Here is an 8,966-nt window from a genome sequence, read left to right as displayed (position 1 = left end):
GAACTCAGAAGTTTGTTTCAATTGATTAACGTAACAATATTCACTTTTCTAATCCTTTGCAGACTGTAATGTGGAGGGTGTTACATTTAGCAACCTTCCTTATGATCTTAAAGAGAAAAATGTCTAACTTAAGTACTTCAAATGATTTGTGTTTCTGTTTTGCTCTATAACAGCTTTAGAGTATCATTCTCACAGTTTTCTCATGAGATTAGAGACTACATGGCACAGATGTTTTCTCTTTCAAATACTCATCAAGTAAACACATGTACCTGGCACCACACTGTTTTTCCTCCCATTCCACTTCACCAGCTGAAGGTCCATTTGATACGAATTGTGAAGCTAAATTATCAGGTGGGACAAATTACAAAAGACAGCAGGCAATTACAAGAGACTTCTAGGAACAAGTGGTCAAATGCTTCATTCCATCCTAAGAATTTTTGATGTGCTTTGGAGCAAGTGGCTAACTTGAAGGATAGATGACCTTTCTTGGATTGATACACACATGTGCTCACTAAAAAAAAAATCTTTATGTTGTTCAGAATAGGGCAAACTGTAATCACACACTTTAATGAGATTAAAAGATTACTTTTCTAACATTTCCACTGTCTTTATTATTTTCTTCTCTTGTTTTGACAATCTCTTAAATATTAATGTTTACTAGACCATCGTCTCTCATGAAACATTGGCTAGTTGATCTACTTTACCCTCAGAATTTCAAATTACTGAATCTCTAAAATCTTTTACTTCAAATTCAACTTACACCTTTAATTTCAAACTATCTGTTGAACACGTGGGTATTTCCTAGCCATTGTAACCATGAGAATAAAGCAATCTAAAACTTAGAGTGGAAAACTTCAATTCAGAGTCATTCCAGTGGTCTAGAGAGAGATGATCAGCACCAGAACCAGGGTAATAGAAGTAAGAATGGAAAAGAGGATATGGGTGAAGAAAAAATTCATAAGATTGAAATCTTATGACTTCGAAGACTCTTAGATATGGAAGAAATGGAGAGGAAGAGGAATGGGCCTGTGATGATCACAAATTTCTGACTTGGCAGCCTGAATGGGTATAGGGAATATGGGGAGAAAAAATACAAGAGGACAGGACAGATAATAAGACCATTTCTGGAGCTGGGGACTGAGATAACTTCAAGATATACAGGTGAAGATATCTGTTAAGGAACAGGATATAGGGGCCTGAAATCCAGGAGAGAATTCTGGACTTGAGCTGAAATCATGGGCATGGAATATAATACCCTGAAAGAACATGTAGAAAGAGAGGAAAAGATGATGAATAAAAATCCAACACAGAATTTCTTGTCTTACTATACCTTCATAGTAATCACCTAATTGATTTTAAAATGTTGTAATTGTCTATATTTTTCAAAAAATCACAAATTATAAACATATGATTAAGAAAATGAATTAAAATTTAGCCTTTTCAAGTATTGTAATATTTACAATAGGTAATAAAATTATATATATAGTATATATAGAGTGTATATATGTATATCAGAATTAGATATGACATCTCTTTTACCAATCTTTTATAGTCATATTCAACAATTTTGAAAGAGAAATGAAGTGATACATTTACATACAGTAGTTTAAAATGCTAAAAAGTGTTTGGTAGGCAGTAATTAGATCAGAATTATCTGGTTTGGAATTTTACAGGCCACTAAAGTTAACATTCCCCTTATATCTAGGGATTCAGATGAATCATCAATATCAGCAGAGGCAAAAGCAGCAAACTAATTTAGGCATCTTTGCGGTAGGCAGTATTACTATCAGCATACTCACTCATGCCATCTGCAATAAGGAAAGGACATTAGTTAAGTTAAATGCAAAGGGAATGCCCAGAAGGTTTGAATACTTTTTTGTTCAGGTATGTAATAGATGGTCTTTTAATGCTAAGCTTCTGAAATGGTAAAAAGATGTTAGTGCCCCCATAGCATTGGCTTCATTCTCTCTATAAAATTGTTAAGAAGAGCTCTGTCATCTCTGGTAGCACATCAATGCCTTTGGATAAATTGACCCACTCAGGGCAATGGAAATTGTTAGCATTTTCCTCATAGCCATAGATGTACATGTTGCCCACTTTGCTTTGAGAATTATCTTCTATGGTTGAAAAGAAAATTAAAAACCACAATAATTTTGTTTAGGGTAGATATAAGAATACATCTGGGATTATTAATACCAAATTTGATGTACTTTGCACAATAAAGATTTGACATTACTTTTGAAGTCATAGAATTTGCAGATATTCTAGGCAGCTTACTTCAATGTTTTGTCTCTTCCAATCTGTAGATTTAGAACCCCACTTGCTTTATCTACTACCACATGAGTAAATTTGATCCCTTCTTCTTATTTACTACTCTTTATATATATATATCTGATACTGTAAGTAGCATACATATTAGAAGCAATGTTTCCTTGGCAGTTTACACCCTCTAGACCATAAACAGATTGGACAAGGGACTATGTCTTTCTCTTCTTACTTCCCCAGAATATTGAACATAGCATACAGTAGGTGGTAAATATGTGTTTGTTGAAATGAAAAATGAAATGCATACTCTTATTTTGGAAGTATAAAACTGAAAATGAAAGTATTCTGGAATGAAATCTACATTATGGGAAGCTTAAGCAAGATAACATTTGAGAAAAATGAAGCAGATAGAAAATAATACATTTTCAAAGCACAGAAAAATATAAGCTAATTCTGAAATATATTACTGTTTATATCAGTTTCATTTGAATAAGTTGTTTCAGAGAGGTGAAAAGGAATTTTAAAATATATTAGTGTTATATTTTCTACTCTTTTTGGTCTTGAATTTTTCAGAAATGTACCTGAAATGTAGCTGGGGTATCAGTTTCTTATTATGATATAGGTAGAAATATCTGTAATTAATTGAATTTTAGACATAGTTGAGCTAATTCTGAGTGGAAAAAAAAAGTAAAAAATCCTACCTGCACAAAAGAGCTCTCAACTGGTATGCTTTGGATACAGATGTGCTTACAGATGTGCTAAGGAGTTGATTTCCTGGGGCCATGATGTAGCCACATCCAGTTACCTCAGTGTAATCTATAAATATTATTTTCTACATGGGCCAAAATATGAAAATGGTTGAGAATCACTTCTTTGTGGCATAAGAGTAAATCATGATGTTGACCTAAGCCATTTATTATGAATAGCAAAATGTTATAAACAACAAAATTATATTGATATTATCCATTTGTACATGAAGAGAAACTTTAAAAATCTTTGTGCTATTTGTTTATATTGACAACATAATACGTGGTTTATATTGGCAAGAAACCAGCATGACCTCAGTAGGCATCAAGTTTAGGCACAATATTAGGAGTAGTTGTCTTTCAGGTATTATATATTCTTTACTTAAATTAATTATCCACTTTAATGAAGTCAGTTACACACTAGGGGTTCATGGCACCAGAGACCAAACTCTGGTATCAGGATCAGTGACAAATAGCAGGTGTGGAACTGTTATCCCAAACTAAGGATTGAAAAAGGCAAGTAATAAGGAGAAGCTGAAGTTTAACAATCTGAGTCATGGGAGGTCTTATTCAACCAGAGTTCAAGCAGCTGGGAAACTCGGACAGAACACAGCCATATGCCTGTCTCTACAAATGACCCAATTTCATTCCTTTTTATGGCTGAGAAATATTCCACTGTATATATGTACCACATCTTCTTTATCCATTCCTCTGTTGATGGATATTTAGATTGCTTCCATGTCCTGGAATAGTGCTGCAGTGAACAGTGGGGTACATGTGTCTTTGAAATATGGTTTCCTCTGAGTATATGCCCAGGAGTGGGATTGCTGGGTCAAATGGTAGTTCTATTTTTAGTTTTTTAAGGAACCTCCATACTATTCTCCATAATGGCTGTATCAGTTTACATTCCCACAAACAGTTCATGAGGGTTCCCTTTTCTCCATACCCTCTCCAGCACTTGTTGTTTGTAGATTTTTTGATGATGGCCATTCTGATCAGTGTGCGATGATACCTCATCGTAGTTTTGATTTGCATTTAGTGATGTTGAGTATCTTTTCATGTGTTTGTTGGCCATCTGTATGTCTTCTTTGGAGAAATGTCTATTTAGGTCTTCTGCCCATTTTTTGATTGGGTTGCTCGTTTTTTGATATTGAGTTACATAAGCTGTTTCTATATTTTGGAGATTAATCCTTTGTCAGGTGCTTCATTTGCAAATATTTTCTCCCATTCTGAGGGTTGTCTTTTCATCTTGTTTTTGGTTTCCTTTGCTGTGCAGAAGCTTTTAAGTTGAATTAGGTTCCATTTGTTTATTTTTGGGTTTGTTTTTATTACTCTAGGAGGTGGGTCAAAAAAGATCTTGCTGTGGTTTATGTCAAAGAGTGTTCTGCCTATGTTTTCCTCTAAGAGTTTTATAGTGTCTGGCCTTACATTTAGGTCTTTAATCCATTTTGAGTTTATTTTTGTGTATGGTGTTAAGGAGTGTTCTAATTTCATTCTTTTACATGTAGCTGTCCAGTTTTCCCAGCACCACTTATTGAAGACACTGTCTTTTCTCCATTGTATATTCTTGCCTCCTTTGTCATAGATTAGGTGACCATAAGTGCCTGGGTTTACCTCTGGGCTTTCTAGCCTGTTCCATTGATCTATATTTCTGTTTTTGTGCCAGTTCCATACTGTCTCGATTACTGTGGGTTTGTAGTATAATCTGAAGTCAGGGAGCCTGATTCCTCCAGCTCCGTTTTTCTTTCTCAAGATTGCTTTGGCTATTTATGGTCTTTTGTGTTTCCATACAGATTGTAAACTTTTTTGTTTTAGTTCTGTGAAAAATGCCATTTGTAGTTTGATAGGTATTGCATTGAATCTGTAGATTGCTTTGGGTAATATTGATGTGGATTGACCTAGAGAGTGTCATACAGAGTGAAGTAAGTCAGAAAGAGAAAAACAAATACTGTATATTAACACATACATGTGGAATCTAGAAAAATGATATAGATGATCTTATTTGCAAAGCAGAAATAGAGACACAGACATAGAGAACAGATATATGGATACCAAGGGGGAAAGGGGATGTGGGATGAATTGGGGGATTGGGATTGACATATATACACTATTGATACTATATATAAAATAGATTACTAATGAGAACATACTGTATAGCACAGGGAACTCTACTTAATGCACTGTGGTGACCTAAATGGGAAGGAAATCCAAAAAGGAGAGGATATATGTACATGTATAGCTGATTCATTTTGCTGTACAGTAGAAACTAACACAACATTGTAAAGCAACTATACTCCAATAAAAATTAATTAAAAAAAAAAAACCATGAGTATCACCTCACACCTGTTAAGATGACTATTATCAAAAGACAAGAAATAACGTGTTGGTGAGGATATGGAGGAAAGAAAACCCTTGTGCACTATTGGTGGGAATGTAAAGTGGTTCAACAACCATGGAAAATAGTATGGATATTCCTAAAAAAATTAAAAGTGGAATTACCACAAGATCCAACAATTCCACTTCTGGATATATAGCAGAAGAAAATGAAAACACTAATTAGAAAAGATATATACACCCCCATGTTCACTGCAGCAGTATTTACAATAGCCAAGACATGAAAACAACCTAAGTGTACACCAATGGATGAATGGATAAAGAAACTGTGAGATATATATATATATATATATATATATATATATGGAATGGAATATTATTCAGCCATTAAAAAGAATGGAAACTTGCCATTTGCAATGACTTGAATGGGCCTTGAAGGCATTATGCAAAGTGAAATAAGTCAGACAGAGAAAGACAAATACCATATGATCTCACTTATATATGGAAGCTTAAAAAAAAAAAAAAAGAGTTCATTGCTACAGAGAACAGATTGGTGGTTGCCAGGAACAGGAGGCGGAGGTGAAAGGGGTGGCAAAGTAGATAAAGAGCATCTAAAGTTACAAACTTCCAGTTAAAAAATAAATAATCATGGGGATATAATGTACAACATGGTGACTATAGTTATTAATGCTGTATTAATAATACTATAATCGCATATTTGAAAGTTGCAAAAAGAGTAGATCTTTAAAAAAAATTTGTAACTATGTATGGTGACAGATGTTAACTAGACTTACTGTGGTGATCATTTCCCAATGTATACAAATATTGAATCATTATGTTGTATACCTGAAACTAAAATAATGTTATATGTCAATTATACCTCAAAAAAGCAAAAAAAAACAGAAAAGAAAAGAATACAACCATATGCAAAGTCCAGAGATCAGGATCCAATTAAGAATAGTAAGGTCAAGGACTTAATTTAGAGGTCAGGGAGGCTGTCTATAGTAACTAGTTGTCAGGGGCCAGAGGTCTGGGAGCCAATCAGTTGCCTGGAGCATAAGAAGAGGTCAGAGGAAACATGAGGTCCAAAATTCAGACCCAGAAAGCCTGAATTAGTGAGACCAATACCCAAAGAATTGACGTTATCTAAAGTCAGCAGTATTTTAACTTAAGCATTCTTGATGCTTTCTTCCTACTTCCTGTCGGGACAGGGGTCAGTCTCAAAAGGCAGAGATAGCCTAAGATCCATTCCTATAGTCTGTTTATTTGATCTGATTCATCATATCATTGGCCTCCTTCTCTAATATTCATTCCCCTAATATCTCTGTGGTAGCCTCACTGGGCTACTAGCTGATCTTTGAAAATGTCAAGCACTCCCAGGGGATTCAGATTTGTTGTTGCCTTCAAAAGCTCTCTCCCAGGCATTTGAAGCGTTTGCTTTCCCATTTTGTTCAGAGGTCTGTTCCAATTACACCGTCTCAGCAAGGTCTTTCTTAACAACCCTATGTAAAATATCAATAGTACCATATATCACCTTCCATCCTTTAACTATTCTCATTTTCATTCATAGACCTTAACCCTATGATACTGCATTGCATCTTATTTTTTATTTGTAAACAGGATATAAGTACCATAATGGTAGAAAACTTGTTGTGTTTCCCATCTTTTCACCAGAACCTAGAATAAAGCCTAACACATAATATTTATTGAAATAATAAATAAGTGAATGAACATTTTGAGTAGAAGTTACAGGTAGTTGGAAACTTAAATGAGAAGATGTAGTTACAGATAATTTTGTAAGCTCACTGATGAAGAGGATTCTGTCCTTGGGTATAACTAGGGTGACCACGTGTTAGAGTCTGAGCAGGACAGTCTTGTTATATAATTATTGTCCCAACAAATTACTGATAGGACTGTGTTTCTGTTTATGCTCATAATATTTTGATTTGGATGATAATTTAAGATCACCCTAAGGGGACATTTGTATGGGAAGGGAGCAAATAATGGGTGAATTTAGACAGTGCTAGTCTCACCTGTTTTAAATTACAAGCACCAGAGGGGAAGTTATATGATCATTTGTTTTGATTGGTTCTTTAGCCATTGAAATTACATGTGCCTCTATTGGGGACCAATCTCTAAGGTAATAGCTTTAATTTCAAATGCTTCAGGAGATAGCCAGGTAACAGGAGTGTGTCGAGTGGGCAGAGTGAAAGACAGTGGGAAGCCGTGAAGACTACGTGAAGCTAGATTTCCATGTCCCATAGAAAGAGGGAAGCTGCTATGCAACCACAGCCAACTGTAATGCCATGTCAAAATACAGGTCCAATAGTGCAGTCCTTACACATTTAAAGAAAAAATATAAATCCAGGAGAGGAGATCATGATGGTGGGGTAGCAGGATGTGGAACTCACCTTCCCCAACAAACATATCAAAAGTACATTTACATGTAGAACAATTCTCACTGAAAACTAACTGGAAACTAGCAGAAAGATTCCTGTCCAACCAAGGTTGTAAGAAAGATCCACAGGGAATCGGGTAGAAAGGGAAGCAAGAGATCAGGTTGGGGCCTGTGTCCCAGGGAGGGGACTCAGGAAAAGGGAGATTACATGGGTAGAAATTCTCCATGGGGTGTGAGCAGTTCGAGCCCCAGATTGGGCGCCCCTGCCCTGAGGTCCAATACCAGGAAGATGAGTCGTCTTGGCTGGTTGGAAGGGTGGCGGGACCAAGAGGAGGGCTATGGGAAGCCTGGATTCTGTTTCAGAGGAGCATGTACACCCTTGCTTACTCCTGAAACACAGCAGAGATAGCAGATGGAAACTGCATGGATGGCCGACTAGTTTCCCACAACCACCCTAGCACATGCCCCACGCTGAGCTGAGTGACTGCTCTGGCCTTGCTTGCTTTGTGACACAGCTCCATACTGAGGCAAGGGCTCCTGCAGCCAAGAAGAAATCTCAGCTGTGAGACACAAAAACAGCTTAGACCCAAAGTGATGTATGAGCAGGGCGGGGGGCAGCCATTACTTGCACTTACCCAGGCAGTGCATCAGGAGCCGCCCCAAACTCTGTCTATGGCTGGACCACCATCATCTGCATCCTGTCCTATGCCAAGAGCCCACACCAGTGCTTCCTGTGCTGCGGTGTGGCCCCACATTAGGGTGAGAGTGGCAGAGGCCAAAGGGAGAACCCAGCAGGCAGGGACAAAGGCAGATCAGACCCAAAGCTACATTTGAGCAGGGCCAATACGGGTGCATACACAGGCAGTGAATCAGAAGCAGTCCCAATCTCTGTCTGCTGATGGACCATCACAGCACGTGCCCAGACCCACACTGAGTGCACACACCAGGCCCTCTTGCCAGAGCACTTCTTCTCTCTGGGGTGAGGGTCCTGGTGCTGGGAGGTAGGAGAGCTTGAACCTGACCTGCAGGGCTTCTGCTCCAGCAACTTGGGACCTGCCCTCACCCCAGATAGGGTGATGACAGCCACTGAGAAGAGGAGAAGCCCCAACTCACATCTGGCTCTGGCCCTAGCCCCTCCATCTTCAGCCTCATCTCTTACCAGCGTGATAGCTGCCAGCGCACCCTGAGGAAAGACATGACTTGTGTTCATGTTGGATTCACCT

This window comes from Eubalaena glacialis, chromosome 2, assembly GCF_028564815.1.
Source record: "Eubalaena glacialis isolate mEubGla1 chromosome 2, mEubGla1.1.hap2.+ XY, whole genome shotgun sequence".
NCBI lineage: Eukaryota > Metazoa > Chordata > Mammalia > Artiodactyla > Balaenidae > Eubalaena > Eubalaena glacialis.
The sequence above is the reverse complement of the archived record's forward strand: the minus strand, read 5'-3'. Positions refer to the sequence as shown.